General features: G+C 38.3%; 1 protein-coding gene and 1 pseudogene across 2 annotated transcripts in view; one reads left to right on the top strand and one right to left on the bottom strand.

Annotated features, from left to right (window-relative positions):
* mcu (mitochondrial calcium uniporter) overlaps positions 1–26,427 on the top strand; it is an 80,127-nt gene that overhangs the window by 39,377 nt on the left and 14,323 nt on the right. The gene's annotated exons all lie outside the window — the stretch shown is intronic.
* On the bottom strand, positions 14,287–14,404 carry LOC114477360 (uncharacterized; annotated as a pseudogene).

Consider the following 26,427-nt stretch of genomic DNA (forward strand, 5'->3'; position numbering starts at 1 on the left):
GCATTTCAATATTGGCAGGAGCTGGAACCTGCGTCATTGCACCTTCAGACGCTGTCTGCCATACAAAGCATGCTAAAAGAATATATAAATATATATATATAATCAATGAAAATATAGGTTTTAATATTTTTGATGTGGGCATCTGATCCTTCTTCTGTAGATTTCATTTTTTTTAAATGAGAAAATGTGGGAAAGCTTGATACTAAACATATTTTAATAATTGTAAACTACATATGTGTAGAACTGTACATATTACTGTAACATGGTTTCCTGGTTTTGCGTTAAATTACAATTGATAATTTTTATATATATTTCATGGCAATTACAATTACAAAGATGTCTAAACTCAATTGCAATTTAATTATGTTCACGCAGCAATGTGTTTTTTAAATTACAATTGTAAAATGCCATAAATGTGATTATTTATCAGTTACGCAGTTACAATTGTAATTGATCCCAACCCTGGCTGTAACCCAGTGTTTCTCGCTACAGGGGGTACTTGAGAGAACAAGAGTGGACAATTAACAAATATGGGTTTTATAATATTTATTTTTAGTTAAAAACAATAATCATAATAATGTTGATGGAAATGATGACCGGAAATGATAAAAATAATAGAAATAAATATTTTCAGGAGGATTTAAATACCTAAATGCTGTTTTTTTCCACTTATTTACAAGATAAGGTTATTTAAAATGCATGTTATCACTCATTCATTCCATCATTATGATCTATAGTTTATTTTTCATAATATTCATAGAAAAATGTTATAGGGTACTTGGAAGTAAGAGAATGGGGTAGAATCACATTAAAAATAAGGGTGTTTTTTTATGCGTCTTTTAGGATGTATTTAAATTCATGGCATGCTTTTTTAATAGTGTTGTGATTTATTTATTTGTTTATTTGAGTGGGATAATGTGTATTAATGTACAGTCGAAGTTGTAAATACACCAGATTTAGCTAAAAGTTCATTTCCATCCGTGGTCCCATTTGTAGTTCACCAGGCTTGAGCAATTGCAGTTTTAGTCGAGAAAGCTTTTGGATTAAGGGCACATGATCAATTTTGTTGGGTGAAAAATCAATTTAATTACATGAGAAAATCCATCTTATTTGGAGTTAGCTCCAAAATGTAGTGTTACAAGCATGAGCTAGCAGTTTATGCAGCTGAATGTGTCTATAAGAGGAAGGATTCCCTTCTACTGTGTAACTTCCCACTAGAAAATCATTTCTGCGTTCAAATTACAAACACAAGCCTGATAACGGTGATGCACAAACCAGTTTAGGACGCATGATTCAGGTTTGTTGAGTTGGCAGACTTGTTCTGTTTAATTAGATGACAGACAGCGACTTTAAGGTATCAGTTACATTTGCACTTCAGGTGATGTTTAGAGGATAAGTGTTTTTTTCTTCTTCTCTTCTCCATGAATTGATAAACACCTTGTCTAATCTATTCTACATTATTGATCATACTTTCAGATTATCATGTAAGCTGGCAGGTCGCACATGGATTAGAGACACATGTTAAACAGGTCACTACAGCAAATGACACATCAGTCAAATGTTCCGTCACATTCCATCTACTTTATGTTATTGGGCGTTTGGAGTTGATCAAGTTTGATGAAGTCTTAATGTCAGAGGTCAGATGGAAGAAAGTCTTTGTTCTTTCCTTCCTCTCATTCTTTCTCCCTCTTATTTTACACCTATCATGTCTCTTTCTCCCCTTTTTCCTTCTTGCTTCTCTGATGATTCTTCATGTTTTCTTTCTTCTCCTAATCCCTATTTTGTTCCTCAATGTATCATCCCTTATACTAGAACTGACTCAGTTCATTTTTGGATTTTTATCTTTAAACTGTACAATAAAAGTCCCACCGACAAAGTGAAAAGAATAGGAGGACAGATAACAATGAAAACAGGAAATCCATATCCTATACTTAAAAACTCATCTTTAAAGCGACAGCATTGCCTGCCGTATCACAAGGTTAGAGGGAAAGATCAAGCTGAAAAATATAAAATTGCTCACAAAACTGACCTGCAGTCAGATGATGATGTTGGTTTCTATGGTGTACTCTGTCGGTACAGAACGCACCTCATGTAATCAAACAGCTCATTTTGTAACATCTTGTAAAGCCAAGTTTCAAATCATTGACTTTTTTATAGATACATGATGTACAGTGAAATGATCTGGAAAGGAGATTATTGTCACCTTATTTTCTGGTGTGATTTCTAACTCATCCCAGTAAGATTGACTCTATCATTTGGTATCCAAGTATGGTCTGACTGGAATTCAATAAAGGAAACGCATCATGTTAAAAAGATCAGCTCAAGGTTAAGCGTGTACACTTTTCATCAGGGAATGTGCTTGGCCCACCAAAAAGCTCACGTAGAATGAAAATTTTATGATGAGAACAGGATATTTGTTTCTTGAGTGCTTGAAATCCTGTAGCATTGAACAGTAGTGCATTAGCTCACCTCCTGGTTTTTTTTCTTCTTCTGTTGCTGGGATGAGATGACGTCCATGGTACAGTGTGCTTTGTTTATGTCGGTGTGTGTGTGTATTTATGTGGGGAGGGGCCATATGAAAAGGATAAAGCAGGTCTTGGTTTACACAGGATGGGGGGTGGGGAGGGGGGTTGTACCATGAAAAATGAGCAGAGGCGTTTCCCCAACTGTTTACTTTTATGTATCAAGCTGCAGGGAAAGTCATAGGGGGAAGGTTGGCGATATAGCACAGAGGAAGTGTATACATTACTTGGCAGCTGGAAAGTAAAAACATTAACCACGAGTTGTCTTAGCGAGGCGTTGTTCACAGTGGGGTGAAACAACAGAACAGATGTGGAGCTAGACTTCAAAGTGTCACTCCTCCAGAGAGGGCTGAATCTACAGAGAGCAGGGAGGCAGGAGACATGGGAGCCTCTGTGGGGACTGTTTGCTATGCCAGGGCTTGTTGTCTCTGCTACAGGGAGTTGTGGTTTTTACCTTTCTTATGAGTATCATAAGTTCAACACTAAGAATGTGTGATATGTTATCATTTACAATATATCGTCAAAAACATTCCCAGCGGTAAGAATGATGTATATACTGTAAGTGCGCAACACACTTCAGTGACATAAGCTGCGTTTCCATTACCCTTGGAAATGCCAAAATCTAAATAGCGCAATAAAAACTGACAATGGAAACACCTGAATTACAAAAAAGCAATTAAATATCTTTCATGAGGAGGTATTTCAGACGTTTCAATATTGAAACGTGTTGCAAAAGCGCCATGGAAACACTCACAGAACGTGACGCGCCTGGTCACATGACCACTTCTCTCCGAGAAAACATGGCACGGTACGTGTAGACAGAAGAGGAGACCGGGACATTTCTTAGCGTTATACTTTAAAATTACCACTGCTGCATTAGATTAGCCATTTAGCCCTCAATTTGGCCACGAATGCCCTTAAAAACCTTGTTCCATGAGCCAAAATTGCCCCCAAGTTTTTAATCAACCACTTATTATTCTCTGGGGCGCTGTTCACGGTGTGCGCCGCCGCTCCCACCCATCACACACACAGACACAGACAGCTCTGCTTGTCACAGCCTACTTGGTTAGACCAGAGAACCACCCAACAAAGGGAAGCGTCTAAGTTCCTCCGCCAGATCCACCAAAGGTCCCGCAAACACATTGACAAAGATGCATGCAGCCAGCAATGATTATGAACTGGAAACTTGACTTAAGCTAACTAAGTTAAGCTAACGCACAGAAACATAAAAGTGGGCTAAGAGCTAACGCTAAGGACTTCGTAAATGGAAGAGACCAAGTAAAAAAAAGTACACGGCTTTCTGTCATCAAACCGCAAATGGTCCCCAATTTGCTTATGGTAAGATTTAACACTCGTATGGAAGGCTAAAATCTAACATGTCACACATCATGTGAAATAAATGTTAGCATTAAACTAACATTACTATTCAACGGAGATTCTAGTGTTGATATATTCAATTTGATTTGTGTTTGTAAGGCACCTTTACAACTTGGGAATTGTTTTATTTATTTTAATTTATCGTACTTTTTATCGTTATTGTGATAAATTCCAGAAATGATTCAGATACGGTTTTCAGTTTATATTGCCCATCCCTATTGAACACTAATGAATGCAGGTTAGGTCACAGCAGGTTGTGAAACATACTGTAGTTATTTTGACAAACGTTCGACTTGTGCCTCTGAGCTGTTAGTCCTGTTTATTAAATTAGGTTGAGCTGACATCAGGAGAGTCCTGCATTGCTGCAGTACTGGCACTTTCTGTCTTCTGGGATAAGCCAGCACTCCTCCCCCTCTCTCTCTCTTTTCATTCTTTGGCATCCTTCAGCGTAGTGTCTCCTTCGCACGTGGCATGGCGGCTCACGGCTACACCGCAGAGCCATAACTCTGCTCGGCAACGCTATTCACACATCTCAATCCATCTGTGACTCGGCTCGTTTTTCAAAGGAATCACATGTCGATCTGACGCACAAGATGGGAAATCTCACCTAGAAGGAGAGTTGTTGTTTGCTTACAGGATGTCGGTCAACACATTGGATGTTATGTACAGTGTTGGGGATGTTACTTTAAAAAAGTATTTAGTTATAGTTACTCATTGCTTGTTCCAAAAAGTAACTGAGTTAGTAATTGAATTACTCTATAATAAAAGTAACTCATTACCAAGGAAAATAACTATTTGTGCTACTGTTAAAAAAAGTGGCTATTTGTCAAAGAATTTTTCACGTCAGTTGAAATGAGTAGAACAAACAGGTGCTTGTACGTAACCTTTGATATTTATTGCACATCAACAGACAGAAAGAGGTTTATCCTGTACTTCAAGGATGATCTTGAAAAGTAAACAGTTAAGTGCGTTTTACCCCATAGCAAATTGAATCAACTAGTCAAGTAAACAACCTGTACTGTATAGTATTTTGTTCACAACAAAAGTAAAAATTTAAACAACAAAAAAGTGTGTTTAGCTAGTCATATTTTTAATTAAATAAACTGGTGTGGTAGACATTCTATACTTCAAGTATTTTCTTCAAAAGTAAAATAATATCAATAATATAATATTACATGTGTTTGCAGTAACTGTAGCAAATTAAATAAATCAAACTCTATCAACCTGAGATAAATAGGCTGCAGTATTTCTTTGTCTCCATTAAAAAAGTAAATGGTTTAACAAGATGGAGTGCTTTTAAAGATTGAACTTTGCGTTGTAACCTGTTCAGTAACGTTAATGGCGTTGTAACGGCGTAAAAAGTAGTTAGATTACCCCGTTACTGAATAATAACGCCGTTATTCTAAACACTGGTTATGTATCTATTCTGATGTGATCGACTCAATCAAAAACGGGTACAAACGTGTCATCAGTGTCGAACTGGTTTTGTCTTTTTTTTTCTTTCTGTGCCTGCCTTTGTATTGCTATCCATAAACTAGAGGGAGGAAATCATCTGTTCATAAATAGCATTAGGTTAAGCACCTAATGGGTCTGTTGGTATTTCTGATCTGATTATGTTTTCTCTCCTATGACTCGAGGCTGTTGAAGTTTGAGAATACAAAAAGAGTTGAACAATATTAGTATTTATTAGGGGTGTCCGATGCAATATCAGCACGAATCATACATACTTTTATTACTTATGTTGTAAGGCAAGGCAAGGCAAATTTATTTGTATAGCGCATTTCATACACAAGGCAACTCAATGTGCTTTACATGATAAAACATTCAATTGTTTAAAATCAATAAGAACTTTTAAAATCATCAGTAAAATCAATTCAAATCATCAAAAAACACATGACATCAACAACATGACCAAAAATTTCTCTCTCAATTATACGCAGTAGAGAGAAAAACTTTGCCTTTTATTTTAATTTAAAAATGTTCACATTTGATGCTGACTTCAGCTCTGCTGGCAGTTTGTTCCACTTCTTTGCAGCATAACAACTAAAAGCAGCATCACCATGTTTACTGTGAACTCTGGGCTCCACTATCTGACCTGTGTCCATAGATCTGAGAGACCTGCTGGGTTCATTCCTGACTAGCATGTGTGCAGTGTTAGAAAAGACGTGAACAAGAGAACAATAGTCAGCAACAGTAGGTATTAGAGATGTAACGATTCACTCAACTCCCGATACGATTCGATTCACGATACTGGGTTCACGATACGATTCTCTCACAATTTATTTTACAAAATGGGACTGTATTCAAATGATGACTGAAAAATATTCCTTTATTTATATATAAATATTGTGTTATTTTCCTTTTATTTTTAATTGTCAAAAGAATCCCTTGATAAACTATTCAAAACAATGCAATCTTGAATGAAATAAATAAAGGAATAATACAAATGAAGAAGAAGCTTATTAATTTAAATTCTGGTTCTATAGTAAACAATGCAAAACTGCATAATAGTTCTTTTTCTTTGTAAAAGTGCAACTGAAAATATGCCTTAACAATTGGACTTTAAAAAAAAAAAAACTGTCATTGCACTGATTATAGAATATATAAAAAGTAATTTTTTTTTAAAGTGAAAAATAATAATTCAAGTTCATTTCAGTTATTTCTTTAATGTCTGTATTTTGTTGTATTTAGTTCTGTCATCTGCTGGAGCAAAGTCTGGAATGGACTGCTTGTATTAGAGTGTGATTGTATCAGATATCCTAGATGCAGGTTGATGTATTAACACTTTGAGTATTTATCTTATTGGCAAGCATTACACATTCCTTTCCAGCAATTCAAAACTGTGATTTTTTTTTTTTTCTTTCTGTTGTAATGATTAACAGAAGAGCCACTGCCTGCTGTTGTATAACTCTCTTTCTCTCTCTCTCTCTCTCTCCTTCTAGTTGTTCCCCCTCACTTTATCTCCTTTTATGGCCTCAGTTTAGCAAGTGTTTGTGCAACACTGCCATAAATTTGTGCGCGGATTTGCCAAAGGATGTTGCTTTATGTAAGGTCATTCTGGATCAAACTCTTTTCCCCAATGACATAAATTTAGTTTGCTTACTTACTTGTAGCTACTTTATTTACATTGGTTAATGAAATGAGAAAAAAACAATTTAAGAAAAGTCCCACAAGTACCTAATTGTGGCTTTATTTGAATGAATAAACAGTTTTTCCTGATTTTCATTATTGACGAGCTCATAATTTTATTCACCAGCAAATATTTGCTAAAAACTTTTCAAAGGTGTCTCCATGGCTGTCTTTATTTTAGCTGTGTTTGCTCAATGATGACTGTTGTGCGTATTAGAAGAGGAAGGACTGCAGGTACAGGCGTGCACAGTTTTCTGTTGAATGCAAAGTCAGCATTCATATTGATATTCTTTGTGTCTTTAATGTGTACACTAGGGATACAAATGTATCGTGTAAATAATTTAAAAAAATGAAGATTGTCATTGTTTATAAGGCAAAATTTAGTAACAAGTCCAGAAATATTTAAACTTTTTAACAAAAACTTTTCGTAATCAGACAAACAGATCACCAGGATATATATATATATATATATATATATATATATATATATATATATATATATATATATATATATATATATATATATTTACCTGTTGTACACCAACCTTTCAGACGTTTTTATAATTATTTTGTCAATTTTATTGATGTACCTATATTGCCATTTAAATTGTTGATACAGATTGACACACTTTTGTGACTTTCTCAAATAAAAGTGTAAAGAATATTTGTCTTTTTGGTAATCTGTGTAACCATCTTAAGTAAAATGTTGCACCAAAAAAAGGACTTCACATTGGGTAGATATACTGTAAATTAAAACAATTATGCAGCAAAGTGACACACAATGTTATTGAATAGAATTAAATAACAATATGCTTGAAATTTGTTCAATATGAGTATTGACATTTAGTAAAAAATTGAAAAATGTTATTATTTATTGACAAATATTTAGTAAATGCAAATACATTTCACCTAAATATTTAGTACATTTAAATGAGTTTTTTTTTCAACCTTCTTATTGTGCTTTTATTTAATTTTTTTCTTTATACCTGTACTCTTGCACCACGAGAGTTGTGTTTCAATTGTGTTTTACATTGTGTATGATGACAATAAAAGCCTTATATTTTATTAAAGTTACTCTTTTTTTTTTTTTTTTAGTAAATTTAAATGAAGTTTACATTCAAATTAATTTGTGTTTACTACATATTATTAAGGTAAACTCACATTGTGGCTTGTTATCTATAAATACTACAAATTGTAACCGTTCATTAAAATGCACCTATTTTCGTTATTTAGATTTAGTTAATACATGTTGCCATGATTTTTTAAAGTAACTAAAATGGGTCGGACTTTTTACAGTGTACATAGCTTCTGATCGACAGGGAAACAGAAGGTGAGGAAAATCAATGAACACTCAATGGACGCCTTTCACAACTGTTTGTTAAAATAGTTACCTTTGACAAAGCTTTATTTCCCACCAGCATGTGTAGTCCCTCTTCCATAATTGTGCAGCTTAAATCACCTCCGCAGCTAATTAAATGCTAAGCCCACCTTTACTTAAGTTTCTGCTCTAAGTGCACTGAGAGTCATCAAGGCTTCAATTAGCGTCAGTGGCTTTTAAAAGCACCACAAACTCATTTGAGTTTCACTATTTGTCAACCACCCTGTTATTTTTTATACACAAGGTGTGTTCCCTTTAAATCCTCTCCATTGTTTCATCTCGACACAATATCCAGAGTGGCTTAGTGAAGCTTACCAATATCAGTGTCTCTGATATTGTCACTGCGCTCTAATTACGTTATTATTATCTATTCATGCGGGCGAGCTCGTGCCTCCATGCAAATATTGCACTCTGGGAAATTGCGTTGCAGAAAAATAAGATGTTGGATTGTTTTCCTTCTGTTTGTTAATGTGTTTAGTTTCAGAGTTTGTACGCTCAAAGCAAATAAAGGCATCACACATATAGCTGGAATGAGGAGTTAATATCTGTGTTTTTTATTTGAAACATTGTCAACGCATTCAGGAGTCTGTCTTTCCAAAGGATTGATGACTATGTGACTTTCGGGTCTCTCAGAAAGGAGATAGTCAATTTCCTTGAAGGATGCAAATTCACAATTTCTGACAGCGCCTCAGGTGTCTCTTTGAATAAAGCTATCGATCGTCGCTCTATAAAGCTTTATTGATTGTGACCTGCCGTTATCTGAGTAAGACACCATTTCTCCATAAAATAAATGGTAGGATGGGCATTATGAGCTACCATCGTACTTAAACTAACAACATAGGCTGGCGTTGGTAATCAGACAAGAAAAACATGTTTTTATATAAGCCATGATTAAATAATACCATAAAAAACAATGGTAAACAAGGGCTTCTTTAAAAAAATGACCTAAACCTAAACTTGTCATTTTTACCCTCAAGTGCCTTTTCTCCTTTTCTTGGTCAAGTTTTCCCAGGTTTCAAAGAGTAACACCCGGTGGCTGATTGAGCTGAAGTAGCTTAACCTCTAATTCAAAGTAATAATAGCTCTTCCCAATTAATATTATTAATGTTTGGTGCCAAAAGAGAAGCCCTAGCCTCAAGGTTTATCTCTAAATTTCAGTGATTTTGAATTAGCTTTAAAAAACCGTCAGTCCCCTGTGAGGGAGGGAGACGGTGCCCTTGCTTGAGCTCCTTCACCAACCTCCAGGCGGGACTGAATACTGCAGTTGTAAACAGTAGCAGTGGGGGGGCAGGTGTTGGAGGAGGCTCTTGGGAAAAATCAAATCAGAGTGAAGCAGGAAGGAATTGAAAGGGAAAGGCGGCGCAATGTGTAGCATACTTATTTTTTGAATTAAGATTCTGAAGAGGGGTGTGAGGGTACAGAGATGCAGAGACAGGCTTTGTCTGAACATTAAAGAGATCCTCTAGTTTCAATTTATTTCTAGGTCATGATGTCATCAATGAGCGTGAAAGCACAAAGGTATGAGGGCAAGATGGAGGCAAAATAAAGGAAGGGTTTGCTCTTAAGTCATCAGGAATGTAGTTTGACGCTGTTCTGAGTTGTTAGTCTTTTGTGGTATGGTCAGGGTGACGTTTTCACCACGGCTCCAAGGGCTTGTGGACCTTGTCACATCAGACACAGACAGTATGGTGTGGCATCTGGCCCAGAATGCTCTGAGGATCTGTAAAAACAAGCTCTCCACTTAATAAATTGCTATTCCTTCCATTACCACAGAAGACGGTGACGAACGGCACTAGTTTCTGCAAGCTGAACAAAGTGTATTCATTCATTAATCCTGTATGCCTGTTTTATTCTGTATATTGTCATTTCTGAGGCAGGGTACAGATAAACTTAGTACAGGATGCCAGTGTCTTGAAGGGTCCTGTAAACTAGACTAGAATTACTTCGGACTGGCCTTGAAAACCCACAAACACGCAAACTTACTGATTCATCAAAGGTTTCACACCCTTTGACAGATTTGCGTGTGTGTTAGGTTGCTGGGTATTTCATTGTTAGAACTTTTGACTTTGAGCCACTTGCCTTAGCAGTGCATTTTTCTTTGACCACTTTTGTATAGTCCTTTGCACTTAGTTGTAACTTTTTTTAGTTTGAATTTCAAGGTGTCATTCTTAGTTGGGTTTTGCCAAAGAGTTTTGTGATCATTTCCACTTGTTTGTTTGTGTTGATTGCTCCATTTGTAAAATGAATTCATAAATTGATTGGCTTTTTACCTTATTCCAACTGATTATGTTACTCATCCCTTACTTCTAGACCAAAGGGGTTGTGACAGTGCAGATGCCACTTCCAGACTGTGAATAATAACAGGAATATGGTACAATATTTTATATATTAATGATAGTCGTTTGGAAAAAGAGAGCTGCTCTTTCCCTCAGTAATAAGTACCGACTGCTGTGCCTCAGCAACTGAATGTAAAAGAGCTCTCTCTTACAGATTTCTGGATTTTTCTAAACTTATAAATCAGATTCTTTGTGGTCTTTTTTTTAAATGATCTAATTCCAGTTATTCTTTTAAATAAGTAATATATATATATATATATATATATATATATATATATATATATATATATATATATATATATATGTAATAACAGAGTAGACTGACTTTTAACAAAGCCTTGATCTTTGAATTCTGCAAGGTTCACATTCTACATCTCACCTCAATAAATGTAACTGTTTCAGAATAAACACAATTTCTGTGCAATAACTTGACAAATCAGTGTGCCGGTTACTAATTGACAAGTTTGCGTTGAACCCTTTTTTTTTTTTTTCTTTTTTAAGCGATTCAATTTTACACCACCTCTAATTGTAACGCACTATATCGAGGTGTGCTTGGTGATATTGAGCTCAAATAAAGATCATAAACTACAGTTAAGAAGGCGTAATAGTCTCATGAGGTGACTGGTGCTTTTTTGTCATTGCTCAGCTTGAGCATCTCCTGTCCTTGTGTAAAGACTGGCCCAGTCAGTCCACATCCATGTGGACCACGGCAGGGTAAAAGCTCAGACAGTGTCGCTGACTCAGCCAAGAGATTTTCTGAGTTCAGATTTTTCATTGCTCTCTGTGGACCATGCTCATGCGAGGAAAGACAGATTGTACTGCAAAGTTATACAGTAGCTGACCTATCAGGTGGTCAGGTCTACCTCAGGCTCGATTACTATTCTGTGTGTGTGTGTGTGTTTTGCATCTTTTTTTTACAGCGTGATCTTTGACAGTGGAAGACATGTTCCAGTCATGGGAGAACCAGAGGGAAGGCACTCGCTAAAGGAAAGGGCTGTCAAAGTTCCTCAGAAGGAGCGTTCTCAGGGCTCTACTCCATAAATAACAGATGCTGGTTCAGGAGGGAAATTCATAACTGTCTGAGAGATACTGTAGGTCGCCCTAAATGTCATCTCGCATGTTGTCACTGAGCTAAGTCACTGCATCAAGGGAGTGCTGTTTAAACAGAACCTAAAATAACTACTTATACTGTATAAAGAATCCTTTTAGCATACAGGAAAAGAAAAGTATTAGGTTTTACTTTGAACTTGATAAATTCCCTGAAACTCTGACTGGGTGTAGCTAAAGGTCAATTTGATTCCAATGTCATTTAGCATTTATTACCAGGATTCCTTGCAGCTCAGTGTACAATGATTGTCGTTATGCCCATAGTCTTGCTAGTGAGTTGTGATTTCTTTCATTTTTAGATCAAGATACACGTTTTAAATTCAAACATATTTCAGTTAGAGTGAAGATTTAGGCTTTTGTTTATTAATTTATGCTACTCAGAGGTTCTTCACAGAATGGGAAAATATCATTACACAGGTGACAAATCTCACTTGTATTAACACGGTCTCTTAATACATGCACTCAGGTGAAGGAGGGACACCAGAGAAAACTGTTTTTAAAGGAACTATGAATAAAAGCAAATTAAAATCAATTAACAATTGCTATTACTGGTTGTTATTATGCCCAGAACACCAACCAATAGTTTGTAGGTGTCTGAATTATCTCCTCTATTGAACATAAACTGGTGGCAACCCCTTCTAATGCTTTAATCCTCATTTAGATGTTTATTTTATACTAATTTTGAAGTCTAAAACCTGCGCAGGTGTCTTTCTGCCCAATAAGATTTTTGCCAAATAAAATTTAAAGCTGTTTTTAATCAGATCATTGACAATTTCCTCTGGTTCTTATTGAGAGTGAATCACATAATTATGTTGTCGACATGGCCACTTCTGATTCATCTACAGCTTTTGGACAGATAGGCTAACACTATGTCCAAGCACTTTTTGATATGGCAGAATTTATAGTTCAATCAATGACTGCAAGCTGTCGAGTCACTGACTCAGCAAAGATAGCCCCACCATTTTCTGTGCCAAACATGTCCGCTTTTACGGTTTGATTAATTCCAACATTTACACATTATCTCTAAAAGCCTGCCTGCTGCTTTTCTATTTGTTGAGCTTAAGACTTTTTTTCAATGCACGTTCAATTGTTTAATCTCTCTAAGGTTGTCATTGCCTGATCTTTACTATATTTCTCATAGTGTCTTTGACAGGAAAAAAAAAAAAAAAATCTAGTCTAGGTCAATATTTTTTCCCCCATCAGAGTTTTCCTAACAGTGTCCAAAAATGACCACAGTTGAAAAACTGCAGTCTCACTGTGTGAAATAAAACTATCGATTTAAAGCTTCCACTAAAGATTACTGTCACATTTTACTATCCATCGTCTGGGTGGACTGTGAACCGTTCCGAAAACAAATCATCTCATATGGGAGAAAAGGGGCTTTTGAGACTCGATTTCGACTCAATATTTGGGAAATGATTGCTCGTCATCACTCAACGCTCAAAGCAGGCTCACCTGAAAGCGGTTACAGAAGAGCACTGGGCTCCTGTGGATAAAACTCATTTACATGTGCTTTGAATCTCATTTTAAAACACTGCCATGATAATTACAGAATCTAGGAACAATATCTGCTGCCAGTGCAAGACGTCACTCCACTCTCTGAGGTGTCTTAGCAGAATGAACAATGATGGCCAGCATAGATGGACGGTAGTTAGGGACAGTGCTTATTTAGCAGTATTGATTGCTGTATATATGTCTTGTATATCTGTATATGAAGGAAGCACAGAACTTGACCCTTTACGTCATGAGACTTATTCTAGGGCTGGGCGATATGGACCAACACTCATATCTCGATATTGTTTTCCCAAAATGGCGATATACACAATATAAATCATGATATTTTTTAATTCTAATAAAATCGGACCAGAAGAACAATTGTGGGATAAATTTGCTGATGCAAAATGCCACAAAGGCACATTTATTAACAAACCGCTGCGCAATATGTGCCACTTTTTTCTCTATAAGGTTGGGTGTAATATTGCTTATTTAGGGGAAGTTCTGGGTTAGGATACAATCAGGAATCCATCCAACTGTGCTTTTCATTCCCTTCTGAACAAAAGCAGTGACTCCTAAAATGATTATTTTAATACAAAATAAGCTATTAAAAATATATATCGATACAGGCAATATTGTTATTCTCTATATGACCAAAATAATAATAATAATGCGTTGGATTTTATAAAGCGCTTTATCAGACGCTCAAACCGCTTTACAGAATTAAGGCATTATTCTTTCACTCCACACTTTGTGGTGGTAAGCTACTATTGTAGCCACAGCTGCTCTGGGGCAGATTGATGGAAGCGAGACTGCCATCCTGTGCCATCGGTCCCTCCGACCACCACCAACACTCACTCACACACTACATTCATACTAGGCAATGTGGGTGAAGTGCCTTGCCCAAGGACACAATGACAGATACCACTGGAGTGACTGTCCCCCACTGTGGCACCTGGATTTCTCAGTGGTCTCCCATCCAACTACTAACCAGGCCCAAACCTGCTTAGCTTTCGAGATCTAACAAGATCGGGCAATGACGGGTTGGTATGGCCACAAATAGAAAACTCGATATATCTTGAATGTTGATATATTGCCCAGCCCTAACTTATTCAACTCTTGCTAGTAGTACTAAAGGTATCCGAGTCGGTGCATGTGTGAGGATGGATTTGAATGCATTTTTGATACTCATGTCTTTGGATCTTTTAAAAACCACGAGGAAGGAAATAATAGAAAAAATGGGGAAGTCTCATCTGGTCTTCTACGGAATGTTGCGTGACTGAACTTAATGCCGACACAAGCAGCTAGTGCCATCTGGTGTGTGAGCAATCAAAAAGTGTCCTACTGATCCTGCAGACTGACTAATTACACCCATGTGCACAATACTGAATTAAGGAGGAAAAAAAAACTTGTTTTTAGTTAACTCAAAAGTAGGATTTTTGGATGTTGTTTCTCAGCCAGAGTGAATCTTTCTAAAAGACAGCATCGTGGAACACAATGGTCATGTCTTCCCTGTCTTCTAAGCACAGGCGTGAACGCCTGCACTGCTGTTTAATAATGCATCAGGTTTCCTTGTTGTTGGTCTCAGGGAGGGGAGGGAAGGAGGGTGACGGCAAAACTGGCCCATGTGTCAGTAAAAGGATTCATTCACAGCTGAGATTTTATCCCTTGGATTAAGGAGGCCATGAGCTGGAATTAATCAATCAAGGCATATCCTGATATTCAAAGGCAATGCCATTTTTCATATGGAATGAGAGATTAAGAGGGAATAATTCATACCTTGCTGAATCTGATTAGGGATTTTGATGTTTGAAATAGCCTCGTCAGGAGTGGATTGCGTGCATTGCACTCTCCAGTCTGCATTGCAGTGATCAGATTCAGTGGTACAAGCTTTGTGGGGTAGCTTTGCTCTGTCATGATTGCACCTGTCAATGGACAAGTGGAGATTAGTCAATGCCCAGCAGATTTGGAATCTGTAATTAATTAATTTATTAATATTTTTCGCCGGGGGGGGGAGAGAGACGGAGAGGAAAGGCAGCGTTTGCAATTGTTACATAAGCTGATTGTCTCTGAAGCAGAAGAAAAGTGGCCATGATTACTGTCACACTGTTAACATATTCACCTTCTTCTATGGCAATTACTGTTGGCATGCCTTATCAGTGTAACTGTTATTTTGTCAGTGTTTCTGAAGGAAACAGCAGTTATGATTGTGGCTACACAGCAAATTCTGAGTGCTTCGAAATGAGCGCAGCTTGTTAACCCTGCTGTGGAGAGATGTGAGCAGCGAGGAGCTGAGTGGACTGGACGATGTCCCTGCAGCAGAATAGAAGGAGGACTGAGATAGTAACTGGACACATCAGCACAATATGACTTTTACACATCCACTCCTTCATTTCTAAGACATTGAGGATTTGTCTCTATCTCTGAACGGGAACAGTGTTTCAGTTTTGGAGTCTCTGTCAGTGTAAAAACATGGTTTATAGATTAATAAATAAATATGTAATTGACTATCAGAAATAGGAGGCTGTAGCTCCTTTGAGAAACAAGGCCATAGGACGAACAATTTCCAAGACACTACGTGTGTCAGGATGCATATTATCCGTTTGTTTGCTAATGACGGTAAAACTTTAACTAAATGTCTTGAAGGCTCACAAAATACATAAAAGACTTATTGATTTAGTGACTGTTTATCACTTATCAACTAGTTGTACAGCAGTGGGCAGTGATTCTTAACCAGAGGTACATGTAGTACTCCAGAGATATGCGAGTGCATTACATAAGTGGAAACACTTTTGTACACCATGGCTCAGTGGTAGAGTGGGTTGTCCAATTGCCGAAGGGCTGGAGGTTCAAGTCCTGCTCTATCCACGTCATCGTTGTGTCCTTGGGCAAGGCTCTTTACCCACATTGCCTAGTATGAATGTGTAGGAATTGTGTGTGATGGTCAGAGGAGCCGTAGGCCTCTCAGTGTGCCCCAGGACAGCTGTGGCTACATTGTAGCCTACCACTACTGGTATGACTGATGTGAGTGACAGGTGTGTGTCATTAATGGTTTCTGTAACGTGCTTTGAGTCTCCTCGAAAAAAGTGCTATATAAATCCAAGTCATTATTATTATTGTGTTTTCACCCAAAAGTTTTGTTTATGTAATCCCTGAAATTAACTCCCACCAGCTCAATAATAGAATAACCAAAAATAAGGCAAACATTTTGTAAACCTTGGATAACCTTAGTACAACTCCTTTAAAAATGCTTACATATAATACAAATAAGTGGTGCTCTATTGATGCTATGAAAGAAGGCACAGGGGATTTTACACAACATAAAAGATGTTAGGAGTGGGATGCTAGCTTTTTATTGCCCTTTCCACATGTACATGACAGCTCTGGTACTTTGGGACTTAAAAGGAATTCAAGTACAACAAGATGTGTTGGCAATAGGAGAAAACAGTTATTTTTAAGGTTTGCTAGTTTCTAAATTAAAATAATGATATACCAAAACAGGAATAGACAGACTTCTAGTCTTTATTCTAGTCCATGCAGTTGGTTATGATTAAACTTTAGATACTCCCACTGATGTAAATCCTAGTCCTAGAAGTCTCCTTTTGGTTAAATGCAAGCCTCATAGTGTGCAGCCTTATGTGCACAGTGCCTGTTCTGCTCTTCCAGCTCTACCTGTCAGGGTCACATGATAGATCACTGCACCTCTCCTTCACATGTACTTGACCCTTAAAACTGCAACTCACTGCAAAATTGGTCTGAGTTCCTTTGATGGTACATTCCAGCTCTTTTGGCTGTAAAACTAAATCAATTTTTAAATTACCAGCAATGAAAGGAATCCAATATTATCGAAAAACTCCAGCCTGGCTCATGTGTACACCTGATGGTAAAATATCATTTTGATGCATTGAATGACTAAATCAGACATGCACTGATGAGATTTATTAGGTGTGGTGAGAATTTCCCATTCATGTGTGTGATGGCCATGACCAGCCACAGCACTTTACCCCATTGATGGATGCTATCATTGCATAGATGGATGATGGCAGCTTCCACTCCCTGTAGAAGGGCACCATCAAATGGGAATTATGACATTGACATTCTTTGGCACTGGTATCTGCAGCTTTGCTCTACATTCTTCCTGCAGGGTGTCTGGACTTTGAGGGATTCATTGTAAGGAATGTAGCATTTAACTGTGTTGTTTAGAATAAGATGGGAAATACATCTACTGCAGGGATTCCCAATGAAGGGTTTATTAACACATCTAAAGGCTCACTGCTGAAGTTGCTTCTGCAGAGAAGCTCGTTTTAAAATATTCATCTCTCTTTTTATTTCGGTCTAGAAGAGATGTCTGGGAGTTGAATCACTTGAGCACTCTATCAATGTCGTTGTGGTGCCATCCCCAATTCTACATCCCTTCATCTTTTCCATGTGCACGTCAGATTTCAGTGAACACGTACTGTATGTCTAGTACTTGAGTGTAGGTTCACCCTTGTTGCCACATGTGCTGTATCTGATTGATGCCAAGCAGCACTCTAACACTGACAGGGAGCACATGTGGTTCAAAAGTAAAATATTTAGGAGTACAAAGAAATATTTATTTATGGATGACGCAAACAAGCAAGCAGCACGTCACACATTTTTTATACACATTTTGATTTCTCATGGCTTCCCTCTGTGAGCTAAACACAATGGAATTGGTTGTCCAACTGCTTTTGGCCGTTGGGCCTTCTGGTACATTTAGAAGTCAGCCAGCGTTCCACCTCACGAGTTTTATTGACTAATTAAGTAAATCCCTAAATCTGCTTTTAAAGGACAAAAAAGCAGTAAGGACAAAGCATTTCTACACCAAAGAACGTGGAGTACACTGAAAAACAAAATAATTTGACCAACTTCATTTAATTATTTCAATTGGAAATTAAGTTAAAGTTTAACACAATTCATTAAATTGAAATTGACTTTTGTTTTATTGTTCTCAAATTAGTGTTTTGCATTAGTCCAACTTCAAATGAAGGCCAGTCAACTTACGGTTTTCAGTTTTCCCAACTCAATAATTTCTTATTAACCAAATGTAAAATACTGCTCCTTTTTTAGTACTGTATCTCTTCTTTCATTCTGCCCCCCGAGGCTATAGTTAAGGTAAATTAGAATCACAATCAGAATTCCTTTATTTATCCCAGGGGGAAGTTACTTATTTACTTATGACTTACTTTTTTTTTTTTCTTTTTTTCTTGTCTGCACATGCTGTCAAATGTCAACACCACAGGAAGTGCAATCATTATGAGACAGCAATGCATATTTTGTTATTGCAATAAAATACATTGATTTATTTTATATGCTTAATTGTGACCATCACCAGCCCTCCCTAAGGAAGGGTAAGAAGTCTTTTATTATAGGGAGGATATAAAAAGGGAGAGCAGTGTTACACCTAAGTGGAGGAGGAGGGGGGAGGGGAGGGGAAAGGGAGCAGGGAGGAGAGACTCAAGGCAGGAAATAGAAAAGGTGGGGAAGAATAGACTGTTCTTCGTATACCAGCATATGTGCAAAAAAAAAAAAACCCGCTACTGCAAGCCCAGGAACTGCCCTGGGCCCGCAGATGCAGCCAGGCCAGCAGAAAGAGCGGAGGCCAGGGAGCCTCAGGCAACCCCCCCGCGGCCGAGCAACCCCCCAGATGCCCCCAAGATCCCAGGCCGAGAGGCAGCCACCGCCCCCCACACACACATCCGAGGAAGCCTCAAGCAGCCGAGCACCCAGCGCATACCCCCACCGACCCCAACCCCCAACCCCAAGGCCCCCCGCCAGCATCCAACCCCCCCCTACCCACCCACACCCAAGTACCCAACCCCCCGGCCAATATTCAGCGCTTGACAGTGTCAATGCTCTGTGCGGGGCTGCCCTCTTGAAATACCGCCCTTGTAAGTTTGGAGAGACGGACCGTCTTTCGCCAGGTCATGTGACCTTGAGAATGAACATATCAGTCACAGCCAGAGGCTCTGATATACTCATTGGGCTAAGGCTTTTGCTACTATTTTTCTGCCTGTTCGACTCCTGGTAATGGCCGAGGCAAGCAAAAAGTTTAAAACTGCTTCTGAGGAGGCTAAAAAGACGCCATCCGAGACCCGGCCCCCTCTACCGACACATCTTTCGCTCGGTACCGAACATCACCCCACGCACGCCGGGTTGCCCGTCCCTCGTCCGCCCCGACCACCGGCGAAGGGGGCAGGCGACGGTGGCAAGGCCAGGGAATGGGGGGGAGCGCCACCAACGCAGCAAGTAGGGCCCCGCGCGGCGGCTGCTCCTCCAGCCGCGGCGCGAGTTCCAGCCACACTTCGCATCCCAGCTCTTAAAGCCAATCCTTATCCCGAAGTTACAGGTCAACTACTGTCTGCATACACAATCAAAAGACAAGGGAGGCTGGCCCAACTGACTGTTGATTTTTGCGACAGTGCTGCGGTGTTTGTGGCCACTAGGGGCGCTTGATGTGAAAATTACCACAGGTCTAGTGCCCCTAGTGGCTAAAAGTTACACAGTGTGCCTTTAAGGAACCATAGCGTTGACTCACGAAAGCCTTTTTTTTTTTTCAGTTTTTATTCTTGTTTTCTTTAGTTTATTTTATTGTTTTGCTGTTGTTTGTAATTTTAGTATACAGCACTTTGTGCCAGCTGTGGCTGTTTTAAAGGGCTCTATAAAAAAAGTTGAGTTGCTTTGTAATCGTGAGGCCACCACATTTTTAACCTGATTCTATTACCTTGAAATTTTATTTTAGTTTTCTTAATATCTAAGATTACTATTTGAAGTTGGCAGAAAATAGGAAAATTCACATATGATTTTATTTTTTTGCCTTGATTTTTCTAGACAAACACTAGGGAATATTTAGATGTTATGATAGCAGACGGACAAAATCATGTGAAAGCTAACTGATGCAGGTTCGCTCAAATGAAAATAGGAGGTTGTAGACTTTCTTGACTAAAAAACTCAGAACTTTGAGTTACTTCAATGCCTGCTGAAATACAATTGATCAATAAACTTTAAACTACTGTCCTGTACTTTTCCCTTCACTTCTCTCTTCTCTCCCAATTCTTCCTCCTCTCCTTTACCTGCCTGCTGACTTCATTCTGCTTCCCATGCTGGTTTCACGTGCTAAATGTTCTTTTTTTGAGTTATTACATCATCTGTTTGTTGTTATTTTGGAGGCAAATGCGAATGAAATGCTTGCGCTGTAGTTCCCTTCTGAGACAACGGCACCACTGCAGAATTGTGCAGATGAAATACATCAGTAGATTGTTCATCTTTTTGTTGTTTACATCACTGATTTATCTACACCATGAGATTGAATCTTTGGGTTCTGTATTCAACCTGGGTTCATGTGAACGCTGCGCTAAATTCTGACCCTCATCACGTATGCACTAGGCATAGGTCAAGCTGACCCGGGATGCTGGGTTAGTGTAGCATAATATGAACGCGTCTACTCCCACAAAGAGTTGCATCAGTATATGGTTAAGACAGTGTGACAGGGCTGTTTGCATATGCCCTAAGGGGAGTGGCTTTACGCTTTAACCTGGATGCAAAGTAGGTGTTTGTGTCACAATGACTGTCTTCAGCATAATCAGATGCTGTTTGTGGTTTTTTTGCACCCTAAAACCAGCTTTTAGGGAAGGAGTATGAATTGGTGCAGTAGAAATCAAGGAGGAGGCAAATAAATCACTGATATTTCGACACCTAAGTTATTAAGAGTGAAGTGGGAACAAGCATATAATCATGTTGCTCGGAATTGAAGAAGTAAATTGAAAAGCCAGCACACAGAAAGGATAGAGAGAACAATATGCACTGCAGCACGGCTAGAGCTGGGAGGTATAAATGTCTGGTGGTGGTTTTTTCCTCCTGAGAACTGGCTCGACTCATTGAACCTGGTTATTTTATACACTACAAGGGGGATTATTTATATATATATATATATGTTTCTTTATTTGGAGAGGACAGTGCACATTAATGAACACCAGTACAATACTTTGTGTAAATGTACTAGATTTATCCATGAGCTAGATATACACATGGCCATCATATACACACCAGGTTTGGGGTCAATACATTTTTTTTTAAAAAAAATTACGATTACATTTTCAATTATCCATGTTCAATTACAACTAAATGATGATTATGGTGACACACATTTTTTCAAATAAAAATTCTATTATCACTAAAATTATAATAATTATGTTCCCTCTGAAAGTCAATTACTATTACGTTCTCAATTTATTAAAGGTAAATTACAAATAATTGCAATTAATGAGCCTTAAATAAATAACTCCATAAAACTTAACTTGTGTTAGCTTTCTGTTAGCATCTCTTATGATAACGCGTCAGTTTTGACCCATGTCTTAAATCAGCTGTAAAATACACTAAAAATATAATATCTAATTTGTTATCCATCTCTTGGTTACCTTTTGCTTCCCTATCTATTAAAATAATGATATTAATATTTTTGGTGTATTTTTTGTCTATGTACCACAAATGAAACACATTTGATTCATTATTAACTACGTATGTGTAAGCCATACAACTGTAACATGGTTCACCAGTTTTGCATCTATTAAATTGTAAATGTAAATTTTTCTATCATTTCCATGCCAATTACAATTACAAAGTCACTCAATTACCATTCAATTATGATTCAATTACAATTATGTCATAATTGTAGTTAATTATCAAATTACGTGATTACAGTTATAATTGATCCCAGCCCTGATACACACAGACATTGATGTAATATATACTGTACATTATGTGTTAATATAGATATCCAATCCTAATATCTGTTGCACATGTATAATTTTATAAGTGGAAATGAAAGCATGGTTCAGATGAGGAGGAAAAGAAAATCAAAAACTATCACGAGTGTTCGTTGGAGGTAGACGGAAAGGTGGGGGTGAATTGGAGGGGCAACCCCCCTCTCTAGACGAGGGATTCCTTTACTGCAGTATTCAGCAGCAGTTCCCTCCTTCTCCACCTCTTACTCAAAGAGCCCCCCCCCTTATCCCTCCTCCTTCACCTCTCTCTTCCTGCTTCAGCTGCTTTCCATGTCTTCTACATCACCATCTCTACCACACACACACACACACACACACGTATGTCACACAAATACAGGTAGCAATCACGTTTCTGAGAGGGTGGGAGGGGCGGGGGGGAGTAGTCTGCTGCAGGGTACAGTATCTGCAGCACATGGTTAGGAGCTGATGTGGTTTTACTCCAGTTGTCCTTTATCTCTATCTGCTGCTCCATCCATCGTCGCAGTCTCTCACCCTCACCTCCTTTTGCTCACCAGTTTGTCTGTCCATCCTGACGACCTACCCCAGTGCCCACTCCTTTGCCCCCCCCCCCTCCCTCTCTCTGTCTTGACATTGATTCCAAGGTTGCTGTGCTATTGACTGCTGCTATGCTGTTAAATATTTCAAGCAGCATTTCAGTGGCTGCGTGCCGAGGGAGGGGAGTCGCTCTGCGCCTACCACTGACAAGCAGGCTGGTGAACAGACGGGTGGACACACACACACACACACAAACACACACACAAAGGTGCATTCACAAGAACACTTGCTCCACAGATGGATGCGCACACGTGCCAGTACTACGTTGGCATACGTTTTAGAATTGGCCTATGTCAGGACGTGTGGGTTTGGGACGTTTATGCTGACTATTTCTGTAAAAAATTAAAAAAATAATCTTCCCATGGCCGTCGAGAGGAAATTAATGAATGAGCAAAAGTAGCGCAGAAGTGCTCTCTGCAAACTGTGCACTTATTCCAGGCCCGCAGTGCCAGCATCCCATTTGCAACTTCATCACTATTCGGACCTTTCATGCTGCCACCCGATATCAATAGGAATACTTGTTAAAGATACACACACACACACACACACACACACACACACACACACACACACACACACACACACACACACTTACACTTTAGTTTCATAAATATTTTCAGGGCTCAGGCATCGTTTCAAAGAGCCTGGGTTTGTAAATCAGAAACAAAAGTGTATTTGGGGGTTCCAACTGAGCAGTGAGGACAGCATGTGTGCCATTGCAGATGCATGGGAGAAGATTTTACCTGTAACTGTCTGCATAAGCTAAAATCGATGCAAATTGATGTATTTCATTTATCCAAATGATCGGCAATACAAATAATAGTCCGACTCTTAAACGTCCACGTTTTGCTGTTTTTGGTTTCGGTTACAACAATGGTTTAGGAAGTTTGGACACTTACAGTGAGATTGTCTATCAGGATTATAGAGTGCTGGAGATGCTCACACTGCTTAGAACACATTAAATCAACAGAAGCTGGAAGTGACGTAATCTGCAGCATCAAACGGACTCAGTTGTTGTTGCAAGTAGAGCTTGTTTGATAGAAGATGGACTACCAGCGTATTGCATAATACAGAAATTATTGTGAAAGTTTAGAACGACTGTGATGGACTGGCACCCTGTCCAGGGTGTACCCCTGCCTAGCACCCAGTGTGAGTCAGAGATAGGCAACGGCAGACCCCCGCGATTCTGAAATAGGACAAAGCGGGTCTGAAAATAGATGGATGAATGGTTAGAACTACAGAAACCTACATTTGCTGTCTGTCACCATGTTGGACTTTTTCTAAAATCCACAATATTTGCAGAACTCAGTTTTCCAGTTCTTATATCACACGACGGAAGTCATTTTTAATCTTAAATTGTTGAAGAACTCTCAATTTTTCCAAAATCTGGCAAATTTTCCTCAAATTTTTCCTCGAAATTTACCCATATTCCAAATATCACTGAAATTGAATTGAAGTTCCTGCAGGGACTGATATAATCTCATAAGTTATGATTTATATATCATTTATACGTGGAAGAACAGAACAGAGCACATTAGTTTTAAATTTGCTTTTATTCCCACTTAAAATCTGTGGCCCACTTAAGGTCAAATGTGTCTCTATTTGGCCCCTAAACCAAAAATGAGTTTGACACTCCTGCCATATGAAGTAGTTAAAAAATAATAATTTAAATAATTTATTTGCATTTGTTAGCAAACAATAAAAAGTCCAGTTAGGATATATTTATTAATGTCTGAAAATTGCACTGGTGTGTACATAAACAGAATTACTAATAGTACTGTAGCTTGGTCAAGCATTGTAAATATAAAAATTAGACTAAAGTGGAAGTATTTATTTAGAAAGAATAACAACACAGTTGATATGAGCAATGGCAAAATTTCACTTCACATTTTTTCATTTCATTTTCACAATCCAGAGGTAAGGAAATATCCCACCTTGGCCCAGTAGCAGAGCTTCTTGCTGATAACAGAGTTTCTTGAACAATCATTTTGTTATTTTGTCCGTTCAGTAGGTGTCACTTGCCTGAGGAGGAAAAAAAGAGGAAGAAATTTGTTTTTGCCAAATTCAGGTTTAGCTTTTTGCTTTCCTTTGTAGTGCAAGTGCACAAAAATAAAAAAAAATAAGCATAAAAGAGCATTAAGTTAAGTTTGACTACTTGCTAAAATATAAGAAAATCTTCACATTTATTTAGTTTTTCGCTTTCTCACCTCTCGTAGGGAAATGCTGCGTTTGTGTATAAGTGTGGAGGATAGAAAGCTTTATTTCTGAGGTTTTTTGTGTTTTGTTTTTGGCATGTAGCTTCGTTTAACTGAGCCAAAGCAGCACGCTTGTTATGAAAACGATAAGACTGCATAATGTAGGCGTACACAACTTGTCTGGATCAGTTTAGATCAGGCCACACGTTGGACTTGGAATATCAAAAATGTATTTCTGTTCACTGTGGTGACTTTCTCACACCATCAATTCTTAAAGAACGACTTCTTGGTTTTTCTCTAAGCATGAGTAAGGAGCAGTACATATGTATCACGATGAACATATTTACTCCTTTGTGACAGAGTTGTGCACAGAATCAGCGTGAGTGTGGGCATCTTTATAGTCTCATCTTTTGAAAGCATCTGTTTGCTGTGACAGAAAATGCACAACACGCGCACAAATGCAATTGGATCTTCCAGAGTATCTTGTCATTTTACAACTGCCTGCCTGCGTAGCGTCGTGAATTAGAAGCAGTGATGGCGCTGAGTGCACACGGAGAATCAAGTTGGGGGGAATTAAGTTGAGAGCAATGCAGCATAGTTGTTCATAATTTGTTCCACACAAACTTAATGCGATAAACCAATGCCTTCATCCCAAAAGTTATACTTTCACTTCAGACTCTTATGCTTACTAGATTTCCCCATTTTTCATCCTCACCCTCGCTGATACTTTTTAGCTGTAAGAGGATCTGACAGCCCTTCTAATAGCTCAGACTAAAACGCAGCGCACCAGAAAATGTGATGAACCCTCTTAAAACATGCATACGGATGTCCCAACTCGCTGCAGACGTCTGTATAAAGTGCAAGAGGTTATTAAAACTATCGTTTTTAATTAATCTCAGCATCTAATCTATTTTTTTTGACACCAAAAGATATTATACACTTGCATTATAGTTTTAGCTGCCTCGCCATCTACAAATCTTAATTTAACTTTTTTTAGACAGCAACAAATAAAGCAAAGTCATTTCATGGCACTCATCATCACAAATAATAAAGTTACATCTACCTACTGTGGTGTTTTTTTTCCAGCTGTGTCTGGTTATGTGTTCATATAGATATAATGTGAGTGTGAGCGTGTTCGTACTACCACCTCTGTAAATTGATGGAGATTGCACAACAAGCAGTCAATTTCCTGTGCTCTGAAGTTGCTTCCTCCTGTGCGGTTGATATGTGTGTCAATATCAACTGTGTCTGAAAATGCCATAAAGCATCAACAGTAGCTCTTATTGCTACATGTTTTGATTTGGCATCTAAACTCTTATTATCATTGGGGTTAATTTGACTCCATTCAATGTTTATCATTCAAAAAATAATAGTTGACTTTGTTTTTTTTTTGCTTCATATTTCATGACTTTTCCTAAGTTTCTCATGAGAACTTTCCCACACCATGGGTATAAATGTGTGTGTGCGTGTGTGCGTGTGTGCGTGTGTGCGTGTGTGCGTGTGTGTGCGTGTGTGCGTGTGTGCGTGTGT

The sequence above is a fragment of the Gouania willdenowi genome, chromosome 15 (genome assembly GCF_900634775.1).
Source record: "Gouania willdenowi chromosome 15, fGouWil2.1, whole genome shotgun sequence".
NCBI lineage: Eukaryota > Metazoa > Chordata > Actinopteri > Blenniiformes > Gobiesocidae > Gouania > Gouania willdenowi.